Below are 15,960 nucleotides of genomic sequence, written 5' to 3' on the forward strand. Positions count from 1 at the left end.
TCAATCGTCCCCTCCTTACTTCAACTGGTCCAAACTAATCTACTCCCGTGTTCGTAAATGGTGGTAGATCTGGAAGGATTCTCACGTTTGGGAGGTCTGCCATTTTTTGTTCCACGGCTCTTCCGTTGTACCGTCTACAAAAGCTGCATTCAGCAATAACCTTCCTAACTGCTGAATTGGCCTTGGTAATCCAAAACCTCTTCCTCACTTTAGACAGCATATGAGTCCGTCCACCATGGCCCAGAGTCTGATGTACGTGCTTAAGAATAAGAATGGAATATATGCTGATCCTTGGCGAGAATGAGAGGATGTTTAACTTCCTCAGGCATCGCTCCTCTGTTCAACCTTCCTCCAACTCTTAAGAGTCCTTCCTCCACCATTGGATCCAGTCTATATATGGAACTCTGTCTACTCACTGCTGCTTTCGATAACAGAACGGAAATCTCCTCCTTGAATCTCTGTTGCTGGCAATACCGAATGATGGCAATCTCTGCTTCTAATTAATCTTCCAGTGTCAGGATTCCACTCCTAGATGTCACTGTGCCCCGTTGTCCTTCAGCATTATTCAATCCGTCCTGACTGGTTTCCTTTGGATAATCAGCTACAGCAGCCTCCAACTGCCTCTTCAGGTGCCCCTTTGATAACAACATGACCTTTAACCTGAGAAACCAAACAACTGCTGTCTTCAGCCTCCTCCAGTCAGAAAAGTAAGCAATGAGCTGGTCAGTAGGACTAGACACGGCACACACATTGATGGCATTTGCTGTAGTCCTTTTCCTCACCTCTGGGTCATTCATGTCCAATGACCATTCAACCTTTGTCTTTAGAACCAATATGTCTCCACTGTGAGGGTTCAGATATTTCTCTGATGGTCGAGTCTCTGTTGGCCACAAATGTGTGGAAGCTCCTGTCCTCGTTACTAAGGTACTTTAACACTGAAGAGCTGAATATTGTCTCCTCCAAATGGAAATCCAATTCCTCCTTTAACATTGAGTCCACTCTGACAGCAAGGACAGCCGCTGTCAATTCCAGTCGGGGAATAGTTACAACCTTCAGAGGTGTCACTCTGGCTTTACCAAGCAGAAATGTGACCTGGATGTTGTTTTCATGATTTAACATCCGGATGTAGGTTACCGTCCCATATCCGTCTTCACTGGCATCGGCAAAGTGATGTAGTTGCGCATGCCTAACCTCTCCAAAATACACTGGCTTAACCCTCAGAGGTCGACAATCACGCCGGCGTGATCTGCTCGCTTTTTTCCTTATGAGTTGAATTGAGACCCGAAAATACTCTTTTGACTTTGATTTTAAAAACAAGTTTCATACATCAATTGATTCTGTTAAATGTGTATTATTTTTGTGTATACTCACAATAAAAACAAAGTGTTGTGTTTTTTGCCAAATAAAGAAAAATAAACACGAAGCGAGTTCTGCCTTCTCTCTGCCAGTGTAGTCCATTCTGAAACGTGTCCGAAAATGAATCATAACTCAGCGAATACTTCTCACACAGGCACGTGAGTTATGTCTTTATGAAGCTTGAAATCTCTTCTTTTAAATGAAGTAATTTATATAAAAAACAAATGTTTTCAACTCATGTAATCCGTTTGAAAGCAAGGAGAGGTACCGTTTTTCCTTCTGCCTCATTATCTCTAAATGAGCTGAGGCCGCCCCGCCCCCCGGCGCAATTCACATGTAAATAGTTTAGGTGATCTAGTATGCATCGCATACGCCCCCCGATCAATGCCATAAAAACACAGTTTCTTCATCAGACTTACTGATAGTTCATCACGTTTTGAGTATGGCACGCTTCTCCAAAGACGCCCTTCAGATGATTCTGGACAGCGAGGAAGAATGCACCTTTTCCTCAGAGAAAGATTGTAACTCAGACGACGAACGGGAGCATTTTGAAGAGCGAATCCCGCCGAGGACACAATTTCGGAGTAAGTTTTACTTAAAAGTCTTTTGTCTTTTATTTTTCGTGTTCGCATTTATGAGGAAAAAACAATATTACGTGACAGTTCTCCATTATGGACGCGAGCGCTCTAAAAAAAAGCACTAAAAGACTTTCAAACTTTCACAGAGACCTCAAAACAGAAAGTACAAATCCTTTCTTTAAAACGAATTTCGTTTTGTATCAATTGTATGTTAATTTTAATAATTTTTTCATTAACAAATTTCCTGGATTTAAAGTAAATATAGGCTAGCAATCACAACATAAGGTGCTTGAACTGGAGATCATCATGAACCAGACCGTAGCCTACTCGCCTCACATGTCTAAAAAATGTGAAATATATTTACAGAAAGCTGGTTCTAAACAAAACCATCCAAAATAAAAAACTATGTAGCCTAATAAATGTGCATTTCTCCGGTGCGTTCACTAGCCTACTGCGAAGATCGCGAGTCGATCGACTGAAATATGTTGAAATAAAATGTAGGCTATTTGTATAAGCAACGTATTAAACTGCAAATTAACAATATGCCCTAATATTTCATGAAAACAACGTTACAGTCAGGCGAAATATGAAAGACAACATCTTGTTGACTAGATTTGGGTACAGTTTTTACTGTAGAATATACTGCCACGTCAAATAAGCTTTTGTTTAGCAATTTCAATATAGCCTATAAAATACTATTTTTGTCAGAAATAAAGTCATCAACTAAGATGTTAGCTGTTCCAATGTTGACTAAATTCAAACTAATGAATACATAGATAAAATGTAGGCCTATAATCATTTTTTTTTACAAAGAAAGAGTACACTTGAAATATTGTTGAAATTGTAATTATTGTTGTAATTGTAACCTTTTTAATAAAATAGCAAAACATATTTACAAGATAGATGTAAGCAAAATCTTAAATGGTCAATATAAGTCTTCTTCTAAATATATCTTTTGTCCTTGCATTGTGGCTCAGTCAGTTTCACACCTGAGTGAATGGCTCATCATTATGCAGAGAGGGTGGGACATTGTATTCTAAGGTGTAAACCACTCCTCGTTCACGCCCCCCTCGCATATTGGCTTTCCATGCAAAACCTGATTTACATCAATTTAAATCAATGTATGGTTTTATGTGAACGATAAAGCAAGACTATTTTCACATAATTTTGAAGAAAAAACTCTAGGCGAGGACATCCATTAGTCAAAAGTCTTATTGACACATATTTACTATATGTTTTGTGGCCTTATTTCAGAAATTTTAGTTTTTAGTTTTTTCAATAACCATGCATAAACATTATTCTCTCAAAAATGAAAACATGTACATACACGTGGCTCACATATTATGGTAGCCCTGTTTGTGCTTTATAGAGTGAATTTACACCTTTGCCATTAATATGTTTATAAACAACTGAAAAAAGCACAAATGTCAGGGCATGTCAGAACATCTCAAGGGCCCAGAAAACCGTTCAGACTCCAGAGGGTTAATGCACCTATCCACCTTAAATGTAGTCAGCAGCTCCAGGTCTTTCAACCACCTTTCCCATTTGCGCAAGATGTCCTGTGGCAGAGCATCATCCCATGAACAATGTCTCCGACAGAGTTCTTGCTGCATCAATTTAGCAAGCAAAGTGACAGGTGCCAGTAACCCAAGCGGATCGTACACTGAGCTGTTAACTGACAACATACCCCGTCTGGTTAGAGGCTGTTGTTTTATCTCCAATTTGAACCTAAAAGAGTCAGTCTCCACGCACCATTGTAGACCCAAAGCTCTTTCTACTGGAAGTGTATCTCGGTCTAGATCCAGCTCCTTAAGGTCTTTAGCCCTCTGATCCTCTGCTATGGCTTGCAAGACGATGCGACTGTTGCTTATCCATTTCTCTAAGATGAAGCCTCCCTTTCGACACAAAGCAATTAGATCTCTTACTCTATCACAAAATCCTTACTGATGTCTCCATCTGGCCACCAGAGAAAGCGCAGAAAGTCTCGGTCTCCCTCGGCAACCCTCACCTGGTGGAACATGGCTTGAATATCACCCATGAAAGCCACGGGTTCCCGTCTAAAGCGAGTTAGAACTCCTAGCATCGAGCTAGTGAGGTTAGGACCCTGCAAGAGCTCACTGTTTAGTGAGACCCCTTTACAAGTGGCTCCACAGTCGAACACCACACGAAGGGAACCTTTTTTTGAATCGTGGACACCATGGTGAGGGATATACCACACCTTTCCGCTCTCACAATGCTGTTGCTGTTTAGGTACTTGCTCCGCATAGGTCTTATCAATGAGATTGTTCATATATCCTGTATACTCCTGGTGCAAGTGTTTATCTTTAAGGAATCTTTTCTTCAAACCCTCAATCCTCTGCTTAGCCACTGCAAAATTGTTGGGGAGATAGATTTCCTTGTTCCTGAAGGGCAATTTCAAACAATATTTTCCATCTTGAAATATTGCAGAGTGCTCCGCAATTTCAAGAAACTTACGATCTTCTCTGGACATTTCCTTATTTTCCATAGTCTTTTCATTGAAATCGTGATTGTATTGAATGGTCAGCATCTCTTCCAGTTTGCCCACAGATATCCTGTTCACCATAGCAGCGGGAAACCCCTCCTCGCTGTTACCATTCAGTGGACCACTAACGACCCATCCCAGCACCGTCCTAACAGCATACGGGCCATTCCCGCAGCTGTTGACGACCTCCCAAGGTTCTAATACCTTGGGAGCATTGGTTCCAATTAAGAGATCAACGTTTGCTTTTATGCTTGGGATGTGTACCTTTGACAAGTATGGCCAGCTAGCCAGGTCTTCAGGCGTTACCCTGTTATCCAAAGTAACTGCCATTTTCTTTTGCGTGAGAACCTCCGGGAGCATATAGAAGTCATTGCTGTCCAGATCAGATACCTCCAAACCAGTCAACGAGAAGGCTGGAACAACTGTTTGCACTGAACTGTTTGCACTCTTCCAACAGGTGACTACGAGCACAGCAAAGGCATCCAGCTTTCTTTTCCTTCCCTGGAGGCAATATTTGCTCCTTTTCTCCCTCCGACAAATGCCTAGATGTTACTGTGGTGGCAACAATATTTCCAGTTACTCTGTTCCTGGGCTGGAATTTACCCCTGGTGAGAGTCTTCATACCAGCTACATCGGGTGGTGAATCCTGTATGTTGCCAAAAAGAAAGAATACTAACATAATACTCAATGAATGTAACCAAATCCTCGAAATGAGCTCTATGTTTTGTTCTTTCCATTATGTCATGAGCCCTGGTCCTCCATTGCTCTCTCATTCTGAATGGCAGCTTTGCAATAATGGCTCTCATGTTAACAGGCATATCCAGTTCCTGCATGTACTGGAGCTCCTCCATCATATTACTGCAGCCACGCAAAAATAAAGAGTAGGCTTGAAGTGCCTTTACATCCTCAGCTCGTATTGGTCGCCAGGCCAAAGCCCTTTCAATATAGGCTGTCGCAATTTTATACTGATTGCCAAAGTGCTCCTGTAGAAGATCCTTTGCTACTTTATAGCCACGCCCAGGATCCATATGTTGGCAGCTACGCACCAGTTCTTTTGGTTGTCCTCCTGTAAACTGTTCCAAATAGTACAAATAATCTCCATTTCCTGTTTTTCCCTCCACTCCTTGCTCAAAAGCCTTAATAAATGTTCTGTATTGTAGGGGGTCACCTTCAAAGATGGGAATGTCTCGTGGTGGCAGAGACAATGAACGCTGCTGATGCACTAAGTGGCTGATATTTCATTTTGCCTGCGCATGATATTAAATATGTCTCCAGGCGGTTGGTATTGGGAATAATGCATTGTTCCCAACATATTGCTTTCAACCCATTGATCAGTTTCCTTTCGTCGCACATCCTTTGATAGTTGTTTATGCGGTGGAAATGACAAATTTGTCATGTCATTTTGGTGTTTTAATTTCTCTGCTCCAGGCTGATATTCCCTTGCCATAGGGTTTAAAACATTAACAGTTTCCTTTTGTAGGTAGGAATTCATACCATTTGACAATGCCTGAGAAGAACCTTTCAGATCCGCGGCCTGTAATACTGCCAGCATAGCATTGGATGCAGCCAGTTCAGCTTCCAAACCAAGCTGCTCTCTTTCCTCCTCAGCTGCTGCTCCTGTTCCTCTAAAGCATGTTGCCCCGTTAAAGCTGACACACGAGCTTCCAGTGCAGCTCTATTTGCCTCCGCTTTAATCCGTGCAGAGGACGTGGTACTTGATCCACTGTTAACACTCCTTTGATTTGAGTGTTTACTACCAACCTGGGAAACGCTGTCATTAGGATTCACGTCATCATTACCTTCAACATTAACACTTGCCAAGTCATAACCTTCATTTTTGAAAACCACCTTTTTGTATCAGCAATACATTCATCATTAAACAGCATTTTGGCTTTAAACCATATTTCATGTTTTTCAATTTCCTCATGTGGAAATAACCCCAACAAAGATTCATGCATGCATTTTGATTCATCACATACCTCAATCAATTCTCCAAGAGCATTCAGTATCTGTTTTTTATCACCCTTTAATATCAAAGCTTGCATTGATTTTCTTAACACACTGGCTTTATTAAGCTTAGCCTTTCTAACATTTTGCAACCTGTCCAGTTTATCAGCAAGCGCCTTTGCAGTGAGCTTCACTACCCGTTTTCCAGCTTGTGCTTGAGCCACCGCTAGTGTAAGAACTGATTTTCCTGTTAAAACAAAATACTGCAATAAAGCAGTAAAATGCACCCTGGACAGAAGATAGCAAAGACAGAGCACAGGACATCGCCTGTCCAAACTGTCCTTCTTCCTTATCTCTGCATCCCCCTCTCCCTCCCCCTCTCCCTCCCCCTCTCCCTCCTCTTCTCCCTCCCCCTCTCCCTCCCCCTCTCCCTCCCCCTCTCCCTCCTCAAGGCACTGAAAGTACATTAAGAATGTCTATATATCACATATGATGTATCTTGTGAATATGTTGGTTTTCCTTTTCATGTTTGGTGCCATTTTAAAGGGCACAGTTCGATTGGTAAAATGGTCTTAATTTCATTGCAGTCATTGGTTTAATGAGAAAGATTGGGAACTTAGGAGAATCCTGTATCTCCTCTCTGGCTGATATCTCTTTACATCTCCTGAAACCAGGTGCTACCCCCCTGGGGTACATGGATTGGCCCAAACAACTCTAAACAACATTTGTTTAACCCCCTTCTGTTCTGATCTGGTATTTAAGGTGAGGGAACAGAGAAACCTTTGGGAATCTTTTACCAGGAGAATCTCCCACACAGTAATGCATGTCAGTATTTTCCTGTTGGAAAGCCCTGACACATTACTGTGTGTCTCTGTCAGGAAAACATTACTTACTTTTAGAGTCATCTTTGAGTAAATGATGTCATATATTTTTTGAATCGGCTTTTAATAATTTACTTCTGTAATTGGCATGATATATTTTTACCTGACAAATAAATGTTACATCTTGATTTATTCTGCATTCTTCTGAAATCATTATTTCCAGTAGATTAATGTGTAGTCTGGTGTTTCCGCAAAACTTTGTCCAGAATAGATCAAACTGGAGGCACTTTGAATGGACCATGGGGCACATCTTAGAAAGACCTCCTGATTTCTGACTGTTCCCTGACTTAGCATGTTGTACGCTGCAAATATTATAAAAAATTACGCCTATGGGTCTGTAGTGCGCGACTGCATCGGGTAAAATATTTGTACTGCACCCTCTGACTATTTCAGGACTGGCTAGTTTGTGATCGTGAGCGCGCAGTCGCGACGTGACGTCTCAAAGCGACACTAGGTCCGTAATGAACGAATAATTGAAAGTATGGGATAATCAGAATTATCAAAGATCTAAATTAATTCATAATCAATGTTTATGATTATTTTCTAATCAGAAATACGATCTAAATTTGATTATCATTTGAAATTGGAGTCAGATTACGCATAGAGCTAAAGTAATACTAAAACTAAGTTCCAATAAATTAAGTGAACTTCACTGGAGCGCTGAAAAGGCATACACGCTTTAAACCTTCGCCAGGCCGTTGGATTCCGTCGTTGGGCCAATGGATGGTCCTTACACTAGTCACACTACTGGGTTTACCAGCTGTAACTTTAAGCACACCAGTCCCGCTAATGTCCGATGCTGCATCGCAGGTCTCCATGATAAAGAGTCAGTCACTCAAAATTCGCCGTAACAGTCAGTGAAAGGTCTATAATTATCCACCTTTTTTGGCAACCAGTGCATGCATTGGGTTTATGCCCTTTTATGTGTGCACACAATTTAAATGGCCAAAAGTGTAGCGCTACACATACCTCTCGCGTTGGGCGCCTTTAGATGCTCCAGTGATCCGCTGCCCGACAGCCGGCTTTAGGCTCATAGCTTCCTTTCACCAACAGCTGAATGCATCCGCCAGCGTAGTTTTAATCCCAAGGCCAACAAAGCGACTCATCCTCTTATGCCATCATTGCGTCCCACACGGTATGGATCGACCCATACACAAAATAAATAGATTTGAAATACATTTTCAGGATATATTTTGGAATATATGCAAATATTTGAAATTGGCCCAATAAATATATTTCATACTTATATTTCATATATTTTTGTTATATTTCAGAATATATTTCAATGTATTTAACAGTGTACCACATAAATGTGAATATATTACATTTCTGTATGGGTAAACTTCTGCCTAGCCCCCCTAAAATATGTGTGATTAACTGTACACTAATTCGTGATCACTTCAGTCTAGAGCCAAAAACTCAAGCCCTACCCGGCCCTGGCCCGACAACGGCTGCAATTTTTCAGACCGAACCCGACCCGACCCGACCCGAGACCAACATCAGCGGCGCCGTTTCTATTATGAGCGTACATGCTACATACACTCATTGGGAGCTGAGCCCCGCTAAAATGAAAATCCAAGAATCTCCCATGTGAAGCTCGAGTATTATGTGATGATGATGTTGTGTATATGTGGCATTATGTGTTGAACTGAACTAACAGACGTGATCCACAGATCCAGGAGAAACTTTAGTCTGTGTGACTGCTGGATTATTATACAGAGGTACGACACATTCATTTATACTGACAGCTTTATAACATTAAACTATCAGTCAGTCTGTAAAAGCTTCATCAATAACTGTTGATAGTTGAATACCCTTGACTTCAGTCATGTACAGTTTCTCTTCTTCCTCTCATGTTTCCTGCAGTGATTGTGATTATTGTTGAGATCGCAGTGTTTGCTGCTCCTACTGTGATTCTTCTTCAGATCATCTGTGCAAGAAGAGCTGGTGAGTTTTGAGCCGCACACAATCTGATGATTCACACTCATCTGATCTGGAACAATCTGCAATCATGATAAAAACACATACGAGAGGTCAGTCAATGCTTTTATTTTGCAGGGAGGAAGGACTCGAAGCACCCAGAGGAAATAGAGATGCCGACAATATTAGAATAAAATACTGATGAGTTTAGAGCAAATCTGCAGCAATATTTACAATAGCAAAAACTTACAGAGGATTGTTCATCGTTTTATTTTCTTCTTCTCAGAAAACAGAGAAAAACTCTGATCACCCTGAAGAAATAGTGACACCAAATTTAGATTAAATTTTCTTGTGCTTCATATATAAACTGCTTTAAATATAATATTAATACAGTAATGGACAGACTCAGACTGTATAATCTCTCTCTGTTCTGTGTGATGGAGCTGATTTGGTGATTCTTGTATCTTGTCTGTTCATTCCTGTTTTTAGCATATATTTTTTTAATTTTGAAGGATTAATGCTAATTTTCTTAATAAAACCTCTGCAATTGTGTTTAATGTGTCTCCTTTCCTGAGATGTTTGTTACAAATATGGTGTTTCCCCCTCATGAGCTCGTAATGTATTGTAATATAGAATAGTAAGTGTGAGTATTAATGGGTCGAGTGTTGATGTAAAAGAAGCGTTTCAGTCGTTTCTTGAAAGTGGCTTAAGTCTCTGCAGTTTGAGAAAATTGGTTTGTTACTGAAATGCTACTCCTGAAATGCATATATCTTCAACAGTCGGACACTAGAAGACTGAAACCAGAGTCATCTTGACCTGCTAGATACACTTTTCACAGCAAAGTCTTTGTCTGTCATCCCGAGTCCTCCAGTCGGCAATGTGGAAAATAGGCATTCTTCATGTTTAACAGCTGTTTGCAAAAACACAGTCTGTGTCAAATCAGAATCATCTGTTTTTCATAGTGCCTGGTTTGTTAACTTTCACAATCATTTTTTGTTTCATGTTTAATGCTCCGTCCACATTGTCTTGTGTTATAATGATATACAGGCTGTGCTGATGAATAATGGTCCAAGCCATTAGATAAATCATCTTTAGGAAATGCAAAAGAGGAATCAATTTCGGTGTTCGAGCGCTATCTGACACCCGCCTTTCTCACTCTCTCTCTCTGCATGCGCACGCTTCGGGTGTGAGTCTCGATCTTCCCCTTTTCTTATGCGTTTAAAATTGTTTGAATATGTAAATTGGCAAGACAAAACATGTCCAAATTATAAACTTTGACTCTATGATGGTTAAATTCAGCAGTTAATCCGCGAATCACATGCGTGCCGAACCGTGGGCCAGCTGGTCCGTACGGATCACGGATCAACTGCGATCTGTTGCACCCCTAATGTATAGGCATTTCATCACCCCAAATTACATAGTAAAAATCTGACCCTGTCAAAAAAAGGTGTAGTGCTCTCTGCAATTGGGTCGGGTCATGTTCATACCTTAAACAAACCGTCACAGAGTTTGTTTGGATCTGGACCGAGACTATCTCTTCAGCCGGGTCTCGGTACGGTTGTTCGGTCCGCACCCGAGTGCGATTGCTGTATTCACACCTGCCCAAAAGATCCGCACCAAGGGGCGAAACGAACTTGAGTTCAATTCAATCGAACCAAACAAGACAGGTGTGAATACACCCTTAATGATATTAAGAGGAGGATTTATGACCTCTGGTAGCATCTCTTTCAATAGGTCAACAGGTCTTCCCCAAAAACTTTTCCAATTGTCAATGAATTCTATATTATTTTGCGGACACCACTTAGACAGCCAGCCGTTGAGTGAGGACAATCTACTAAGTGTCTCATCACTCCTGTGAACAGGAAGGGGGCCAGAGAAATTACAGTGTCTGACATCGTACTTGCGAATTCACACACCTCTTTAATATTAATTTTAATTTGATGGCTGGTGTCTCTATTTTCACGTTCAGTGTAATAGAATCGCTAATAAACCCTTAATGATATTAAGAAGAGGATTAGGGTTAGGAAAATAATTTTTCAAAGCGCTCAAATGAAGAAAAAACAAGGATCATGGAGCTGAACAGAGTTGGTTTGCTGGATGCGATATAAATCATGCCTTTTGTTTTCTCTGTTTGCTATTTCAAAGCCCTGTCAGGGAAGCGTTGTGGGCAACGACACAGAGGGTAAATGAGATGATGCAGTTTAACTTGATCCGATCATCGAGATCCAAACAATGGCTTGTGTAGATGATATAGTTATACAATGGACATGTCTCTTTTCAAATACAGTATGAGTCCTGTTGTATTTTTATACCGCTGTAACATATAAATCATTCTCAGACATAATCATAATAGCATAATATTTCATTAATAAATTCATGAAATAATAATAGGAAAATATTTGTTTAACAAGTTTTACGAATCACCACAACATGACCTTGTTTTATTAAAAAGATTCAGAAAAATACAAAGACAAAAATTCTAAAGGCAACAAAAATTCTAAAGGCAAAAATGACAAACACGTGAGTGTCTTCACCCGAATTGCGGATCCGAAAAAAACCCTTACAAAGCTTTTTATACTAACTCTTTTTTGGGCCGCCTTCTATCTATGGGCTGTCATCTTAGTACAGTTAATTCCCTTATAAGGTAATGCTTGGGACTTATCCTAGTCCCTACATTAACGTAAGCTTGTGAAAGCACATATTCAGATTATCTACAGATCTTATCACCCTTATCATATGCAGCACACACACCAAAAGCTCTGTATGGAAAGTTCCCCTGTTCCTGCCCCTTTGACCCTCTTCGGCTTCACACCTTTTCTATCTGTGAAGCAAGAGATGCTCCAAGTTCTCTTCAAAAACACATGTGGTTTTAACACCCTTAAACATGTCATGTACCTATAGCTACACACATACACTCCCTTCCTATGACCCTAAAGTTCACAGGCCAAGCTCAAACTAGGCTTTAGTTTGAGCTCGCCCTGCAAATTCAACACATCCTCATTTAAACATTTTATTTCATTTTCAACCATATGCAATGTCTATTATTTTCTTATTTAATCTTTCAACTTGTCTGATAATTGTTATTAACTGCTGTGCACGATGAATCAGTTCCTCTCGAGGGGGTTGAGTCTTAGTGGAAGACCTTCGCTAGCGTCTTTCTCTCCTTCATATCCGTCTTGCGAGCTCTCTTTGCATGGTTCCTCTGGAGGTGTTCAACAAGATCGTCCATAAAAATCTCAACTTTGTCTGTCACATTAACATTTCTGTTTTCTGTTTCATCATCATTCGTTACACTCAATGCATTCAACCAGTCTTCAACATGTTCAATTTCTGGGGAGTTTTCAGAAGAAGCATTTTCAGAAGAAGAAGAAGATTTAGCAGAAAAATTCATAATCAATTGTTCTCCAACATTTATTACAGTCCTTAAGTTTCAGTTTTATTATATGCATTATACTATATTAAAATAGACAAATAATATAGTGTCTCTTCTTCAATTGGACATCCATTAAGCCGTGGCAACTTGACAAATGTGTTGTCAATATCATTAAAATTAAGATAAATTAATAGTCTATAATAGTATTTTGGAGATCACAGTTTTTGCAAACTTATTATGTTGGGCGTTATTAAACTTTATGAAATGATAATGAACTTATATGCACATTTTTACTACAAGTCAATTTATTGAGCAATTTTCAGTCTTTAAACTGAGATCTTAAAGGATTTGTTATCCTGTGTCTCCCTCTATTGGACAACATTAGTATTATGGCCTTCTCTGAATCGCATTGATTTAAATGGCTGATTTTTATTTTTAAAGGGATTCTTCCAGGATTCAGCATTAAGCTATTATATGTTATATGTATTAGTAGAAAACCTGTAGTATTTTCGAATTACCATTTCACTTTCCACCCTCATATCACCCTGAGACAAGAGATTTATGTATTCTTTGTTTGGAAAAAATCCTCCGATGACACAAAAATTGTCATTTTGCGTCATCTGAGGATTTTTTTGGCCAGAGGCTTTTTTGGCCAGCCAGTAGGAGGAGCTGTCCCGCATGTTTTCAACCCGCCCATAGAGGGTGGGATCTCACTCACAGAATGTACACACAGTGTTAGCCATCATTCTTTATTTGGAAGCTAAGCTATCGAGTTCTTATTCTGTGGAGAAAGCTGAGTAGTAGGAGAAAGCTTAGTAGGGGTTACCATCATCTTTTTCCCGGACTTCTCGTCTTTCTAGTCCGGCGGGCGAGATCGTTCAAAATGTCCGGGATTCGGCTTTGCTTTCTACGGTCGCCATTCATTGTTTACATGCACACCTTTTGTTTCAATCTAACTGAATTCATTCCGATTGGTGAGTCTGAATGTAGTGTTTACATGAACGCTAAGTGATCGGTTGATATGCGTTTTAACATTGCTAAGAAAATTCCTGCTCCTCCGTGAGAGATACGAGACCGGCGCGTCTCAGTAATGATGCCATCGACCTCGCGCCGTTCTCCCGCGGCCGTCAGCCTCGTCCTGCTCGCCACAGTAAACATGATGAATGGTGACTGTAGAACGCAAAAGCCGAATCCCGGACATTTTGGGCGATCTCGAAATCCCTGGCAAACTCATCACGGAGTCACAAAAACTGTGCTCTCTTACCGGTAGGCGTGGCCTCCTAGGGCAGCGAAGCAAGTGCATTCTGGGAGTTGTTGTCTTTCATCCACATAAGCCAAAAATACATTTTCTGGCTTTTCTCAGTCTAGAAAGCTCCAAATTCAAAAATTTCTTCACATTTCTTCTACATAAATTACCTATTTTAAATACACATTCATCTTTCCGGAGGTGAAGTATCCCTTTAATGATTACACATTGTTTAATGAGTATTTTATTACTGATAATATACCCACATAATATACCATAAATGTATCATTACATTCTGTCCTGTTTGTGAACTGAGCAGTGTGAACAATATTAGACAGAAGCCTGTATAGTTATACTTTATATGTGGTGTATTTTGAATGGTCACTTTTGCACAAACATCCTTTTGTAAATCATGTAAACATGAATACTCATTAATCAGTAAGAAAACACTTTATACTATCATATGGGTATATGAGGATGTTACATCACTCAAGATCAGGTGTGGTGATCTCTGTCCATTTCTGCTCATAGTCCCTTCTGTGAGTTTCTACATCTAACTCTCCATTCACTTCAAGTTTAAAGTTTTATTCATTTAAATTTAAATTAGTTTCGGCTACATTTGTGGTTCACATACATAGACAATACAAAACATTTAAATACTAAAATAAAAGAGGGTAAAAAACCCACTCATGTTTATTACATAAACAAATAGCTTCAGGCACAAAGGTACATAGTGCAAAGGATGTGTGCCGCCCCCTATTATTTTATGTGCCGCCCTCAACACTTGCTGTTCAGAGAAATGTAAGAATACTTAAAGGAACACCAATACTTTTTTAACAAATTTGTGAACAATAACTTGCAGACGATTTTGTTCTTCATGGAGAGTGAAAAAGAAGAAAAGGACAAAATGATTACCAACATCACATAAACACTAATTAATGTTTCCTGCATTAATTCATTTGCCAGACATTGAAGGAATGTTTATGTTGTTGTTGTGCTATGTTGCTTCATTTTACCTTGTGTTTCTTTAAAGGGGTGGTATAATGCCCCTTTCACAAGATGTAAAATATATCTATGATGTCCCCAGAGTGTGTGTGTGAAGTTTTAGCACAAAATACCCCACAGATATTTTTATATAGCAAGTTAAAGTTGTCACTTTTTGAGGGTTTGCAAAAACGCACCGTTTTGTGTCTGGCCCTTTAAATGCAAATGAGATGCTGCAGAGGGCGGGGTTTCAAGAGCTCGTGTCTGTTAGCAGCTGCTGTTACCTCACGCAGACACACTAAAATGACAGAAACTGTTCTGTCTTTAATGTTAAACGGAGTCAGATAAGGATGGGGAGACTCAAGAAGAAGTGACAACATGTAGAATGCAACAGGACGTCTCTGAATGGTTAGTTGATGAATTTATGTTGCTGAAGTGGAGTTAACTATCTTCAATTAGGATATTCTGTCATGATAAATCTATAAATTGCTCATATATGAACTGTTGAGAGATGCACACAGAGTGACTTTCTATTGCATGTGAAAAGATGGATGCTAAAGTTTGAGCTGACTCACAAATGTACTCTTATACAACAACTTTTCCTCTTCTCAACATGGACTGCGTGTTCCCGGGGGCGGGGTTTATGTAAATTCTAGGGTTAGTGATGTCACTAACCCGAGAGGAATGTCGTGTAGTCCCAACCAGCCATTTGTTGTAGTCCTTTTCTTTAAAAGCAAATATCTCCCTTTGCTTTGAACTTTGAGCGTTGTAACTTTGCAGATGTTGTTTATGCTCAAACAGCAACATTACACACTAACTAAAGTTAGAAAAGTGAAATCACACTCAACCACCCCTTTAAAGGTCCCATAATATGCCCCTTTTCACAAGATGTAAAATAAGTCTCTGATGTCCCCAGAGTGTGTATGTGAAGATTCAGCTCAAAATACCCAACAGATCATTTTTTTACAGCATGTTTAAATTGTCATTTTTGGGGGCACAGAAAAACGCACTGTTTTAGTGTGTGCCCTTTAAATGCAAATGAGGTGCTGCTGGACGACCCAGGGGGCGGAGCTTCATGAGCTCGCGCTCAGTCTCTCAGGACAGATTCATCTCACAGAATGATGATAATATCAGAAACTCTCAGTAAAGGCGTTCATTTCGAGTCGGACAAT

The 15,960-nt window shown here is 40.0% G+C and overlaps 1 protein-coding gene across 2 annotated transcripts in view; it reads left to right on the forward strand.

The window, feature by feature from the left end:
- LOC311077892 (uncharacterized protein) overlaps window positions 1-15,960 on the forward strand; it is a 432,016-nt gene that overhangs the window by 141,180 nt on the left and 274,876 nt on the right. The gene's annotated exons all lie outside the window — the stretch shown is intronic.

The sequence above is a fragment of the Abramis brama genome, assembly GCF_963993115.1.
Source record: "Abramis brama genome assembly, chromosome: 1".
Taxonomy (NCBI): Eukaryota; Metazoa; Chordata; class Actinopteri; order Cypriniformes; family Leuciscidae; genus Abramis; species Abramis brama.